This window comes from Haliotis rufescens, unplaced genomic scaffold (assembly GCF_023055435.1).
Source record: "Haliotis rufescens isolate VD_foot unplaced genomic scaffold, xgHalRufe1.0.p SCAF_67, whole genome shotgun sequence".
NCBI lineage: Eukaryota > Metazoa > Mollusca > Gastropoda > Lepetellida > Haliotidae > Haliotis > Haliotis rufescens.
The window spans coordinates 526558-544008 of NW_025964358.1; positions in this window are offsets into that span (position 1 = coordinate 526558).

The following is a 17451-nucleotide window of genomic DNA, read 5'->3' on the forward strand; positions in this document are numbered from 1 at the left end:
GAAAAACTAGTGTGTTCTTTTTAGTAATATATCTCGTTAAGAATTGTCTTTTGTGTTATATGCATACAGAAAACATTTTCCTCTTATTGCGGTTTCAAAAACTGATAAATATTCGTCTATCAATGTCAGCTTAGAAAGCAAGTGATTGTCACACTGTCCCCGGTGATCTGTGAAGTGTGGCTTGCAGGTTAACTAATGCCAGCGTCTGATGATGTACGTACGTTACTCGAGACGAGTGATGCATCATTCTCATATTATTCATAATTCAGTTGCCTACACGTTTTGCCTAGATACTGGCCGCCATTTATGCCATAGGGAACTGCTTCTGTTACAACAAACCATTAACTAGCATCTGACAAACGGCGCTGCGTCGTCGTCGGAAAGTAATACATTGAAATTAATTGTGTTTTGTTAGGCTTTCGTTAGTTTTCTTTTAAGGATATTTTATCACTAACCCATAAAATACATTGCGCAATGATAACAATGTACTCAATTCAGGATAAAGTTTGTATTTGTGCTTCGTCAGGTCGAGCTTCATCCTTGTGGAGTTGTAATTCGAGAGCTGTTATGGAAGAATAGATTAACAGTACTATTGTAGCTAAATATTACTTTTTTCATTTTTTTAACATACAGAAAGAGCAAAGCTGAATCAGACGCTACTAAAAGTGTGAATTGTGTCTGAGCAACTTTTCATTTTCACAACAGCGGCAAAAGAAGTTAAAAACTTGGCCCCAATTGTTGGATGCATTTTGTCAATTTGAATTTTGAATGTGAACGAATGTAAATGCTTAAATGTGCGTGTGAGTGTTAGTGTGAGTGAGGCGGGTCTTGGCTCCTTTGAAGGGTTATTTAAGTCGGAGTGTAAGGCTGAAGTAGGATGAAAGTCCGCAGTGATACAGACATTCGACGTTAGACCATGAACAAGGATATGATACTTACAAACCTAGAAACACAATCAGGTCGAATCTTGGATTCGAATCCACGAGTTTGTTTCTGGGACGCCTAAGGGACGCAACTCTGCACGGCGACTTCCGGCGCCTTTGCCTTTACTTCCTGTGCACCTCGATGTGTCTGTGGCTGCGGCTCTGGATATGACTGAGAACGTCACAGGATGATAGTGGCACACAGGATTGTCCTTTCAGTGTACATATGCCAGTTGTCATATTTACTGCTCCAGTTGTAGTCGTCTCATGCATTATGGTAGGGCATAACGAGCTCATCTTGTCGTTATTCATCTTACCAAATTTCCGAGTGATAAATAAACTTAAAAAATAACATCCTCGCAGCATCCTTGTATCATCGGTAGTCACAATTAATTTCAACACAAATACATGTGATAATTGAAAGCATTACAGTAGGGTGACATATTCTTTCTGTAATGTTCTTTTTAAAGAATTGACCATGTATTGATGGATGCGTTTAGGGAAAGCAAGCGGAAAACCGCATTGTCATCCATCACATTGAACAGGGCTGAGATACAACATTCTCGCACAATTAGTCGTAATTGGATAAAAACTGATACTAAAAATGTTTGCGTTGCCATGACAACACTTTATTCAATGTCAATTTTCACAAAGAAATCTCGCTTGAATCCGACTGAATTGCGAGATTTTAACGAGATAATGACAGCGATTTAGCGGTTCAAGAAAACACGACATCGATCTCTCAGTAATCGCAGGTACAGCGACTGGGCGGAGGCAAAGATAGTGATTTAACAAACCGCTGGATCTAAGTCATTAAAGAGAGGGATTTCGTTGATCAAAGCAAATTACTGATACACTTGTTAAATATTTTTTTTAAATGCCACAGGGAATCGATAAATGTTAAAACTGGTAACGATTAGATACACAACGTTTTTAACGTTTTAGCCAAAATACCAAATAGAATCTTCTTTGTCAATCATTTGAAAAGTGCTTTTGAATATGGTTGTAATAGTTATGTGGCAGCTCAACTGAGGAGACAAAGTTGTGCACGAGCATATTATTTACACAACGTTACATAAAGGAGTCCACGTATTACATAACTTGCAATATGAAGTCATAATTTGGATCATACTCTTAATTAATTGGATAGATATTGATGTGTCAGGGGAACCATATCTTATGTTGTTGTTTTGTGTTGCAATATTCCAGCGAGTCTGGACAAGACAATCCAGTGATTGACATCATGAGTTTCAACACGATGACATGCATCAACAGATTCAGCGAGCCTGTCGCCCCGATCCCGTTTGTCGTAGGGGTTGCTGAAGAACAATTCTAACACGGATCTTCGCGGGGAATCTTATATTCATAGCAAATGTAATTAGCTGCATGAGTCCCAGTAATTAAAATCAATGGCACGGAGACAGGATATATCTTCGTGGCAGGTATTCACCACTAACATTTAATTTTAACCAAACATCTTAAATTAATGTCAATTAAAAAGTCGTAAATATTCAAAATCATATTGCATGAGGTATATATGCTACTAGTTAACGGATGGGACTTTGGGGTCGGGGGTGTGGGTGTGGGTGGGGGGTGGGGGTGTGTGGGTGTGTGGCTGTGTGTGTTCTTGGTCAATGATTTGTGAACAGTTCTCAGCAAACTGAATCAATCCGACTGCGCAGGTCTAAAATCTGGTGAAGTTCAGCAACGTTGGTCGCTGTTATGTCTCCTCAGGCAAGTAACTTTGCTCGAAATATGCCTCTGTTTACCGAGCAGTGAATGTGTACCCGGTAGAATGAGATGGTGATGTGACTGTTACCTATCCATTGACCGGGGTAATAATAATGTTGCGCCATGGACTTTCACTTTGGAATTCGGTGTATTGTGAATAGACTAATTATTAAAAAGGAGGATCAGGTTTCAACACACGTCTTTATCAGTAAGATAAGAGTGTTATATAATTCACTGTCCTAAGCACATATTTGTATTGGAAGCCAAATATATCACGCACATGACTGATCTACCGAAAGAGTCGAACCCGACCTTCCAACTGAAAGTGATCTTACTCCTGATCCACCATATCGCTAACAGGACGGACAAACATGCATGCTTATCATTATCAGAGGCTATCTGTGACAGAAGCTAAATAATTCCTTTAGAATTATCCTGGTGCAATGTCCATGGCGAATTGAAAAAAAGTTTTGAACAAATAGACCATTTCCCGTATGCCACAATGACGAAAAGAACATGTATGAGGTCACATGCCCTAATACAAAAATGAGAGTCCAATGTCGAGATATTCATGCTCCATATGGTATTACATCATCATACAGAGTGAAATGAAATGAGTATGACAAGCTCTTGACAGTTATTAATTATACAGGCTGATTAAAAACTTATTTTTAGATTTAGATTTAGAGAATTGTCATGAAACGAAACCTCTTCCGTTAATAAAGGGGATTGTACCAAGTAAATGTGTCTGAATCTGTCATATGGACATACAAATCTGTGGAATATGTACATGTAGTGTTAGAATGTGAGCAGATCATCAGGGAGCTGCACAGCTAGATAGAACTGCATGGTCTACAGTAGATTAACACCGCTAGCAACGGTAAGTACGAAGACGCTGATTATCAAAAGGTGATATACGTGTTGGTTGCACATCTCAATGAGAAATATCATTTTCTTCATTTGCCATATGTCATTCGTCAAGACGTTAGAATTTCAATGTGTATTTCAATTATTTCGTACTTTTGACATTTTAGACTATTTCAGAGTATTATCATTACTGATTTAAGTTAATTGAAGAGGAATTGAAGTTAAATCCGCTGTCCATCATCAATGGAACGTATTAACATCGTAGTACCTTCTTCATTGGAGGAATTAAATCTACAGTACATCCTCAATCATTGGGAACATTACAAACACAGTACATCCTCAATCATTGGAGGCATTACAACCACAGTACATCACCAATCATTGGGAACATTACAAACACAGTACATCCTCAATCATTGGGAACATTACAAACACAGTACATCCTCAATCATTGGAGGCATTACAGCCAAGTACATCCTCAATCATTGGAGGCATTACACCCACAGTACATCCTCAATCACTGGAGGCATTACAAACACAGTACATCCTCAATCACTGGAGGCATTACAACCACAGTACATCCTCAATCACTGGAGGCATTACACCCACAGTACATCCTCAATCATTGGGAACATTACAACCACAGTACATCCTCAGTCAGTTGGAACATTACACCCACAGTACATCCTCAATCATTGGAGGCATTACAACCACAGTACATCCTCAGCCGTTGGAGGCATTACAAACACAGTACATCCTCAATCATTGGATGCATTACACCCACAGCACATCCCCAATCATTGAGAACATTACAAACACAGTACATCCTCAATCAATGGAGGCATTACAACCACAGTACATCCTCAATCATTGGGAACATTACAAACACATTACATCCTCAATCATTGGAGGCATTACAACCACAGTACATCCTCAGTCAGTGGGAACATTACACCCACAGTACATCCTCAATCATTGGAGGCATTACAACCACAGTACATCCTCGGCCATTGGATGCATTACAAACACAGTACATCCTCAATCATTGGGAACATTACAAACACAGTACATCCTCAATCATTGGAGGCATTACAACCACAGTACATCATCAATCATTAGAGGCATTACAACCACAATACATCCTCAATCATTGAGGCACTACAACTACAGTACATCCTCAATCACTGGAGACATTACAACTAATGTACATCCTCAGTCATTAGAGGCATTACTACTACAGTACATCCCCAATCATTGGAGGCATTACAACTAATGTACATCCTCAATCACTGGCGGCATTACAACCACAATACATCCTCAATCATTGGCGGCATTACAACGACATTACATCCTCAAGCATTAGAGGCATTACAACCACAGTACATCCTCAACCAATGGAGGCATTACATCCACAGTACATCCTCAAACATTGGCGGCATTACAACCACAGTACATCCTCAAGCATTAGAGGCATTACAACCACAGTACATCCTCAATCATTGGAGGCATTACAACCACAGTACATCCTCAATCATTGGATGCATTACACCCACAGTACATCCTCAATCATTGGAGGCATTACAACCACAGTACGTCCTCAATCATTAGAGGCATTACAACCACAATACATCCTCAATCATTGAGGCACTACAACTACAGTACATCCTCAATCATTGGAGGCATTACAACCACAGTACATCCTCAACTAATGGAGGCATTACAACCACAGTACATCCTCAATCATTGGCAACATTACAGCGACATTTCATCCTCAATCATTTGAGGCATTTCAACCACAGTACATCCTCAATCATTGGAGGCATTACAACGACATTTCATCCTCAATCATTGCAGGCATTGAAAAAAACAGTACATCCTCAATCATTGGAGGCATTACAATCACAGTATATCCTCATTCATTGGAGGCATTGAAACGAACAGTACATCCTCAATCATTGGAGGCATTACAACCACAGTGCATCCTCAATCATTGGAGGCATTACAACCACAGTACATCCTCAATCATTGGAGGCATTACAAGCACAGTACATCCTCAATAACTGGAGGCATTACAACCACAGTACATCTTCAATCACTGGAGGCATTACAACCACAATACATCCTCAATCATTGAGGCACTACACCCACAGTACATCCTCAATCATTGGAGGCATTACAACCAAAGTACATCCTCAACCAATGGAGGCATTACAACCACAGTACATCTTCAATCATTGGCAGCATTACAACGACATTTCATCCTCAATCATTGCAGGCATTGAAAAAAACAGTACATCCTCAATCATTGGAGGCATTACAATCACAGTATATCCTCATTCATTGAAGGCATTGAAACGAACAGTACATCCTCAATCATTGGAGGCATTACAACCACAGTGCATCCTCAATCATTGGAGGCATTACAACGACATTACATCCTCAATCATTGGAGGCATTACAAGCACAGTACATCCTCAATAACTGGAGGCATTACAACCACAGTACATCTTCAATCATTGGAGGCATTACAAGCACAGTACATCGTCAATAACTGGAGGCATTACAACCGAAGTACATCTTCAATCACTGGAGGCATTACAACCACAGTACATCCTCAATCACTGGAGGCAATACAACCACAATACATCCTGAAACGCTAGAGGCATTTTAACGAACCGCAAATCCTGAATCATTAGAGGTATTAAATCTACAGTCCATCTTTAATGCTTGGGGGCAACAGAACATCCGCTAGCTCTCAATCCATTGGGGGTGGGGGGTGGGCACCCCCCGTGGCCCAGTCGTCTAAGGCGCCGCGATCCGCTGTGCAGAGTTGCGTCCCTTGGGCACGCCAGAAACCTATGATTGTGGGTTCGAATCCCGGTTCACCCCGATTCAGTTTCTAGGTTTGTCAGCACCATACCTGTGCTCTTTGTTTTCACAAAGTGGTAAACGTCTGAGACCTGCATCACTTCGGGCTTTCGTCCCACATTAAGCTGACACGCCGTGATATAACTGGAATAATGTTAAAAGCGGCGTTAAACCAAACTCACTCACTCACCTTGTAGGTGGTAAATTCATAATCCATAACCAATCCTTAGGGGAAATACATATCTATTCTCAATCATTGGAGGTATTAAATCCATATCCCCTCTTCAGTCCTCAGAGGTATTAATGCACAGTCAATCCTCAATCCTTGGAGGTGTTATATCCGCAATCTTTCCCTGCATCCTTAGAGGTATTGAACCCACAGTCCACCCTGAAATACCATGCTTGTCGTAGGAGTTGACTGGAGCTATGGTCTGATCACTGCGATATTGTGGCTCGCTGCTCATGTAACCATCCACTAGTTGACCTCAACTGTGGGTGTAATAATGGGATTCAACGAATCCAGCCCACCCCACCCGCTGGGCTAGCCTCGTGCGTGTGTCGTGATCTAACGAAAAATGCCACATGATTCACTTCCTGGGCCACTTACCCTCCAATACCAGTACCTATATTTTATATCGTGCAACTGTATTTTTTCTGATCGAGTTGTAAAGATTTTGTAACCGCCATTGAGATCAGTAATGGCGGCTAAAATTCCGTACCCTCTCAATGATTCCACCGATAAGCGCATGGAACGTTGCTTCATCGGAAATATATTTACACCTATTCCAAGGCAAGTGTTTCAGGAACCAAACAGTGTTGCAGTATTCGTGGGCTTACCATTCATGTACATTATAACAGCGGTTACATTATAACAGAATCTATCAGGAAAACACTTTGGACAGACCGTACATCAGTGTAGCCACAAGTCGATGTCAGAATCGTGATAGGCCGCAGCACAGAGATATTGTTTAGGCAGATAGCCTCGTGGATAAAGCGGTCGATCTGGTTCGATTCTCCACATGAGTACAACGCGTGAAGTCCATTATGTTGCCGGAATATGCCTGAAAACGGCACCGATGGATTTTACAGACACGTAACTGTACCCTCGGCCATACAGCAAGGTCCACTGTACGATTCCGACTATATCATCAGCGTGTTTGTTGTATGAACCACTATCAAATTGTGATGCCTCCAGGTGGCACCTGGTGGCACCGGTGGCACCTGTCACAAATACATCCAAAGGCAAGTCAATTGTTCACATAAACAAACACAGGAAGACATGGTACAAGTCAAAATAGGAATTCGCATCAGATGTCATTTTTTTCACTGAAACGTCAAATTTGGAAATGTTCAATATGTCGATCATAAAACCTTTCGAAAGTCTTACAAAGGCTTTGTATGTCGTAAGGCACTGAGATTAGGCTAAAAAAGATTAAAAGGTTACCTATTACAAAGACATCCTGCCTTACAATAAAAGTTTTTTATAAATATTTATGTTTGTACGACATTGCGTCTGCAGATGATTGGGATATAAGCACTTGATCCCTCTGTAATGCGATGTTAATGGAGATTAAGAGGGTTATTGTAAACTCCACTTTACAACATGGGCCGCAATATATGGCATTTACGATAAGATTTATCATTCCGTGCATGTTAACATGTCCGTGCACAGGATGCGCAGCCAGCCAAATCAAAACCGGTACATGACAATAATATTTTCATATCACAAATGTAAAGAATCACTTAGTTATGACTACATTGTTATCATTGCATTATTTGCACGTGCAGAATGCGCTATTCTCGTGTGCGAGAACGACATGACGTGAATGCCACGAAGAAGAAGCGAGGCACTTCGCTATGCAATGTATAAATACGCGCGGAGAAAACATGCACTTAGGCCCCCTGCTGGTTGTGACATTTCACTTGGGCGACAAAAGGTGTAGTCAAAACAAAATTATTCTCATAAACGTGAGGCTCCATGACAACAAAACCACAGACGAGATATCGCTGTTGTTGTTGTTTACAAGCCGACCGCAACAGGCACTCATTTACACATTCGTGTCATGCGAGTTCTGCTTCCATGTGGAAGTCATCTATCTCCCTCCCAAAAAAGTGCTGATTGTGTACATTCTTAAGGCGACTCTCCTGACATGTAATTGTGGTGTTTGTAAATAAACACATGCATTTATGTTAATTCTTGAAAGATATGTCACTGTCTTTGCCATCACAAATTGCAAGCATACATTGAAAGCTCACAAGTAAACCAAGACAGACAAACCTCGCTATAACGCCCCTGGAAGTGAGGTGAGGTGGTGAGGTGAAATGGGGTTTGACGTCGCGTCCAAGATTATTGCACTTATATAGCGACGTGCATGCACGTGTTTGTGCGGCTGCTTGTACTAGTCCTGACTGTTGCCGATTTATAATGCAAGCCAACTCCGATACCACGCCGCAGGTTAACATGAATACTCCACTCAGACACAGTATACTGACTCCGAGCCGACCACAGTCCTTGTTTCAGCCCCTTAATCTCAAGCGCCAGACAGGCTGACAACAAATACCATTTTTTAATGTCTTTTTGTATGACGCGGCCGGGAATCGAACCCCGGACCTTCCGCTCTCCGAGCGGAAGCTCTACCACTAGACCACGGAGGCGGTCGCACCCAGAGGAAAAAATAGAGAACATAATTCATATTCACAAAAAGCATGCCAACAGAGCGTTGCATCAGGTGTCCGATGCATAAGGCCATTATGTACCTACATTTTAAGATGCAATAAAAAAGTGACTGGCATTATTTGCTTGTTATGGAACAATTTAGGATTATTTTTTTGTTGTGAAGTTTATTTTTCTCTCTCTTAAATTAACTTTGATATTTCAGACCATCATCATTTTTTAACCTAAACCATAATTCCTCTAAGGAGGCGCATTATATACCTCTACAGACCAACGAGATGTTCTAAAAAATGTTCGCTTCAAAGTTGTAAGCATTTCACAAATAATAGAAATAATAACGAAATGATGAAAAAAACCTTCATATCATATCACAACAATTTTCGTTGTATCATGATCTAATGCAATCGAAAAAATGGATAAAGTTCTAGCTATATTTGAAACGTTTACATTTGAACTCTGTGTGTGATTATTTTCTTGTATGAATAACGTCACAGGGAAATATTCTTGGGTAAATATACTGCTTTTTTTAAACTCTAAAATATCGGAAATGCCCGGAGCTTTGACGAGTATGGTCCGGAAAGTGTTTGACTGACGTCATGTGTTTACACCGATTATCATTAACTCTTGTTTACTTTAGAGGGCCGCATAATAAATCATTACGTCATGGCGTGCAGCTGTAATATACTTCAGGGGGAACCCGCGCAGACACGTCCGGTTTTTAACACACACTAAATTAACCGGATCAGCGATTGTCGTAACTATTAAGTCTCCATGAATTGGGCGTCATTAAGCAGTACTCGATAATCCGCGACAATTTCCTCATTCTCTGCTATACTCATTAAAGAGTCAAAAGGAAAAATATTATGAACTTTCACTACTAAAGACATCAGGCTTAGCTACTTTAGCGACCTGATCGATACGTTTAATCAGCTTGATGCGTTTAAAGAAATGAGTTTATCTTGTTAACAATGTTCGATTAATTATATAAGTACAGCTTGGTGCAGTATATAGGTTTACGAATGAAACAATATCGATCGTGATCCTTCGATAATTCACTTTACGTATTCTTATTTTTTTATGATTTACATAACATATAATTGGGGATTAAGTCCAGATAGCAGGGGGAATAAAAGAGGGATTACTATTGGGGCCCGGCTTTGTAGTAATTAGTTTGCTTGGTATACAATACTAGTACAACATATTGGAACTATAGTCAAATGTACGTTATGGATAATTCACGTTCGGGTAGGAAGTTTGATTTCGGTGTTCAGTGTTCCGGATCACTTAAAACTGTGAACGCGGCTCAGCTGCACAAAGTAGCTTCCACTTAACTTGATTGTAAGTTTAGCCTTAGTGTCGCACTAATTGCCTTTACGCGAAGCCTCCTGGTAAGGTGATCGTAAGTTTAGCCATAGTGTCGCATTAATTGCCTTTACGGGAAGCCTCCTGGTAAGGTGATCGTAAGTTAAGCCTTAGTGTCGCACTAATTGTCTATACGCGAAGCCTCCTGGTAAGGTGATCGTAAGTTAAGCCTTAGTGTCGCACTAATTGTCTATACGCGAAGCCTCCTGGTAAGATGATCGTAAGTTAAGCCTTAGTGTCGCACTAATTGTCTATACGGGAAGCCTCCTGGTAAGGTGATCGTAAGTGAAGCCTTAGTGTCGCGCTAATTGCCTTTACGGGAAGCCTCCTGGTAAGGTGATCGTAAGTTAAGCCTTAGTGTCGCACTAATTGCCTTTACGGGAAGCCTCCTGGTAAGGTGATCGTAAGTTAAGCCTTAGTGTCGCACTAATTGTCTATACGCGAAGCCTCCTGGTAAGATGATCGTAAGTTAAGCCTTAGTGTCGCACTAATTGTCTATACGGGAAGCCTCCTGGTAAGATGATCGTAAGTTAAGCCTTAGTGTCGCATTAATTTCCTTTACGCGAAGCCTCCTGGTAAGGTCAACGTAAGTTCAGCCATAGTGTCGCACTAATTGCCTTTACGCGAAGCCTCCTTTGTGAGGTGATCGTAAGTTAAGATTATTAATTTTGGTCCTACCTAACCAGAAGGTACCCACGGATTGAATAAGCAATTGAACAGTTTACCAAATAATCGTAAGCCGACGATGACATGAGTTAAGATCAAGATACATGTAAGGCTGCTTTGTGAAGCCTAACCTGTATAACTAAGACTTGGGTAATCTTAATTTTTACCTAAATGGCTAAGGCTGACCTTAGCTAAAGTTTTGGGTTTTTTTGCAAGGGCGCCGCTTTACACTGGTTACGTGTGACTGGGAAACTTCGCTGTCCTATTACTGGATTGTCTTGTCCAAACTCGCTATCACTGGATTGCCTGGTCTGAACTTGATTGTTTACAGGCCGCCATCGTGATGATGGGTGCGGCGTACGGCAATAAACAAACATTTACGTTTCAATGGACTATGTGTGAGTGGCGCGTGGCACCGGCGGAGGAGATGCTTACTCTTTTTGCAAACATATGGCGTCATCAATGATTCTCAGTGATCCATTCATATAATCTATACCTCAATTTTGACTTTAATTCCTAGGGAATCAGATTCGGCAGAAAATTGAGACTGATGATTATTCTTGCATATGCGTTTTGAATTGATTGAGACACTCCTGTGGAGATTGCTGAGCAGAAGATGACCCGAGATGCCATGGTTGCATCAGGATCTGGGGATCGAGTAATTCCAATATGTCGGCTGACATGGAGCGTTGTTCATGCAGTCAGCCATTCATTTATCAGGTCCATTTAATGTAAAGCGACTTGGCCACTCTGCCCTATTTCCCATATGTGTATACAATAAATGGATGAGTAACTGTTGAACCATTTCTTGGTATATTTTGAAAACTACGATTTTACATCCACCGAATTGATACAGTATTCGATAATTGAATCACACCTTTTCTCAGGATATGTTTGCAATGAAACAACGCGGTTGATACGAAGCCTTTATCTACACAGCACAGCATGTCGGTTTACTATGCAGGGACACGCCGGCTACACATTGTCCCGGTGCTACCGCCACTGCTGTAATCACTCTAGTGTATGTGGTGCAATCCGAATTGTCGGTGATTTCTTGTCTGACTGTAGGAAAGGTCAAAGGTGGCTGTGACATGTCTGAATCTGCTTTATTCTATATTTACTTTCTGATACTACAGATACCTTTTTGTTTATTGTATCGTCAGTATACTATGTATCTTGGCACGAGGTGTCTCAGGAAGAGAGAGAGAGAGAGAGAGAGAGAGAGAGAGAGAGAGAGAGAGAGAAAGAGAGAGAGAGGGAGAGTGAAGGGGAGCGAGAGAGAGAATATGTCTATATTGACTTTCTGATACTACAGATACCTTTTTGTTTATTGTATTGTCAGTATACTATGTGTCTGGGCACGAGGTGTCAGAGAGAGAGAGAGAGGGAGAGAGAGAGAGAGAGAGAAAAAAAAGTGAGAGAGAGAGGGAAAGGGAGAGAGAGAAAAAAGGGAGAGAGAGAATGGGGAGAGAGAGAGGGGAGAGAGTGAAAAAAGGAGAGAGAGAGAGGGAGAGGGAGAGAGATAGAGAGAAAAGGGAGAGAGGGGGGGGGGGGGGGGCAAGAGTAAGGGAGGGAGAGAGAGAGAGGAATGTGTCAACAGCTGGGGATGCAGCGAAGTATGAATGATTTAGAATAGAACACATGCTTATCTTAAACCTATCTATATATTCCGGAAGGTCATCAATAAACTATTTGTTTCTTTGTCATATATTTGAACATATATCAAATGTTAAATCTTGCTACATGTATCACAGTTTGTAGCACAATCGATCAGAAGTGTTTTTGGAATCAATGTAACTTTTGAGGAAAGGAAATGAAATGTATGAAACTGCACTTAGTGCAGAACACTGCAGCAGTGATGTGATGTGATTTACGTCACTTTTATACATATGTAGCAATAACATCTGCAGTAACTCATGTCATCCACAAACACATGCAACACATGCCACCCTCAAACACATGCCATCCACAAACACATGCAACACATGCTACCCACAGACACATGCTACCCACAGACACATGCTACCCACAGACACATGCTACCCACAGACACATGCTACCCACAAACACATGCCATCCTCAAACACATGCCATCCACAAACACATGCAACACATGCTACCCACAAACACATGCCACCCTCAAACACATGCCACCCACAAACACATGCCACCCTCAACCACATGCCACCCACAACCACATGCCATCCACAAACACATGCCACCCTCAACAAATGCCATCTACTAACACATGCAACACATGCTACCCACAGACACATGCTACCCACAGACACATGCTACCCACAGACACATGCTACCCACAAACACATGCCGACCTCAAACACATGCCACCCACAAACACATGCCACCCTCAAACACATGCCACCCACAACCACATGCCATCCACAAACACATGCAACACATGCCACCCACAAACACATGCTACACACTACCCACAGACACATGCTACACATGCTACCCACAGACACATGCTACCCACAAACACATGCCACCCACAAGCACATGCCACCCACAAACACATGCCATCCACAACCACATGCAACACATGCTACCCACAGACACATGCTACCCACAAACACATGCCACCCACAAACACATGCCACCCACAACCACATGCCATCCACAAACACATGCCACCAACAACCACATGCCACATGCAACACATGCTACCCACAGACATATGCCACCCACAAACACATGCCACCCACAAACACATGCCATCCACAAACACATGCCATCCACAAACACATGCCACCAACAACCACATGCCACCCACAACCACATGCCATCCACAACCACATGCCATCCACAAACACATGCCACCAACAACCACATGCCACATGCAACACATGCTACCCACAGACATATGCCACCCACAAACACATGCCACCCACAAACACATGCCACCCACAAACACATGCCACCCTCAACCACATGCCACCCACAACCACATGCCATCCACAAACACATGCCACCCTCAACAAATGCCATCTACAAACACATGCAACACATGCTACCCACAGACACATGCTACCCACAGACACATGCTACCCACAGACACATGCTACCCACAAACACATGCCACCCTCAAACACATGCCACCCACAAACACATGCCACCCTCAAACACATGCCACCCACAACCACATGCCATCCACAAACACATGCCACCAACAACCACATGCCACATGCAACACATGCTACCCACAGACATATGCCACCCACAAACACATGCCACCCACAAACACATGCCATCCACAAACACATGCCATCCACAAACACATGCCACCAACAACCACATGCCACCCACAACCACATGCCATCCACAACCACATGCCATCCACAAACACATGCCACCAACAACCACATGCCACATGCAACACATGCTACCCACAGACATATGCCACCCACAAACACATGCCACCCACAAACACATGCCACCCACAAACACATGCCACCCTCAACCACATGCCACCCACAACCACATGCCATCCACAAACACATGCCACCCTCAACAAATGCCATCTACAAACACATGCAACACATGCTACCCACAGACACATGCTACCCACAGACACATGCTACCCACAGACACATGCTACCCACAAACACATGCCACCCTCAAACACATGCCACCCACAAACACATGCCACCCTCAAACACATGCCACCCACAACCACATGCCATCCACAAACACATGCAACACATGCCACCCACAAACACATGCTACACATGCCACCCACAGACACATGCTACACATGCTACCCACAGACACATGCTACCCACAAACACATGCCACCCTCAACAAATGCCATCTACATTCACATGCAACACATGCTACCCACAAACACATGCTACCAACAAACACATGCCACCCACAAGCACATGCCACCCACAAACACATGCCATCCACAACCACATGCAACACATGCTACCCACAGACACATGCTACCCACAAACACATGCCACCCACAAACACATGCCACCCACAACCACATGCCATCCACAAACACATGCCACCAACAACCACATGCCACATGCAACACATGCTACCCACAGACATATGCCACCCACAAACACATGCCACCCACAAACACATGCCATCCACAAACACATGCCATCCACAAACACATGCCACCAACAACCACATGCCACCCACAACCACATGCCATCCACAACCACATGCCATCCACAAACACATGCCACCAACAACCACATGCCACATGCAACACATGCTACCCACAGACATATGCCACCCACAAACACATGCCACCCACAAACACATGCCACCCACAAACACATGCCATCCACAAACACATGCCACCCACAAACACATGCCACCCACAACATATGCAACATATGCCGTCCACAAACACATGCCACCAACAAACACATGCAACACATGCCACCCACAAACACATGTCACCTAAAAACACATGCCACCCACAAACACATGCCACCCACAACACATGCAACACATGCCGTCCAAAAACACATGCCACCCACAAAGACATGCAACACATGCCACCCACAAACACATGCAACATATGCCACTCACAATCACATGCCACCCACAAACACATGCAACATATGCCGTTCAAAATCATATGCCCCGCACAAACACATGCAACACATGCCATCCTCAAACACATGTCACCCACAAACACATGCAACACATGCTACCCACAGACACATGCCACCCACAAATACATGCCACTTACAAACACAGGCCATCCACAAACACATGCCACCCAAAAACACATGCCAACCACAAACACATGCCACCCACAAACACATGCAACACATGCCGTCCAAAAACACATGCCACCCACAAACACATGCGACACATGCCACCCACAAACACATGCAACACATGCCACTCACAATCACATGCCACGCACAAACACATGCCACCCGCGAACACATGCCACCCACAAACACATCCCATCAACAAACACATGCCACCCACAAACACATTAAACACATGGCGTCCACAAACTCATGCCACCCACAAACACATGCGACACATGCCACCCACAAACACATGCAACACATGCCACTCACAATCACATGCCCCCCAGAAACACATACTACCCGAGAACACATGCCACCCACAAACACATCCCATCCACAAACACATGACACCCACAAACACATGCAAGACTTGCCGGCCAAAAACACATGCCACCCAACAAACACATGCCACACTCAAACACATGCCACCCACAAACACATGCCACCCACAAACACATGCCACCCACAACACATGCAACACATGCCGTCCACAAACACATGCCACCAACAAACACATGCAACACATGCCACCCACAAACACATGCCACCCCAAAACACATGCCACCCACAAACACATGCCACCCACAACACATGCAACACATGCCGTCCACAACAAATGCCACCCACAAAGACATGCAACACATGCCACCTACAAACACATGCAACATATGCCACTCACAATCACATGCCACCCACAAACACATGCAACACATGCCGTTCAAAATCACATGCCCCGCACAAACACATGCAACACATGCCACCCACAAACACATGCAACACATGCCATCCACAAACACATGTCACCCACAAACACATGCAACACATGCTACCCACAGACACATGCCACCCACAAATACATGCCACTTACAAACACAGGCCATCCACAAACACATGCCACCCAAAAACACATGCCAACCACAAACACATGCAACACATGCTACCCACAGACACATGCCACACACAAACACATGCAACACATGCTACCCACAGACACATGCCACCCACAAACACATGCCAACCACAAACACATGCAACACATGCTACCCACAGACACATGCCACACACAAACACATGCAACACATGCCAACCACAAACACATGCCACCCACAAACACATGCAACACATGCCGTCCAAAAACACATGCCACCTACAAACACATGCGACACATGCCACTCACAATCACATGCCCCGCACAAACACATGCCACCCGAGAACACATGCCACCCACAAACACATCCCATCAACAAACACATGCAACACACAAACACATGCAACACATGCCGTCCACAAACACATGCCACCCACAAACACATGCGACACATGCCACCCACAAACACATGCGACACATGCCACCCACAAACACATGCAACACATGCCACTCACAATCACATGCCCCGCAGAAACAAATTCTACCCGAGAACACATGCCACCCACAAACACATCCAAACCACAAACACATGCCACCCACAAACACATGCAACACTTGCCGGCCAAAAACAAATGCAAAACATGCCACCCACAAATACATGCAACACATGCGACTCAAAAA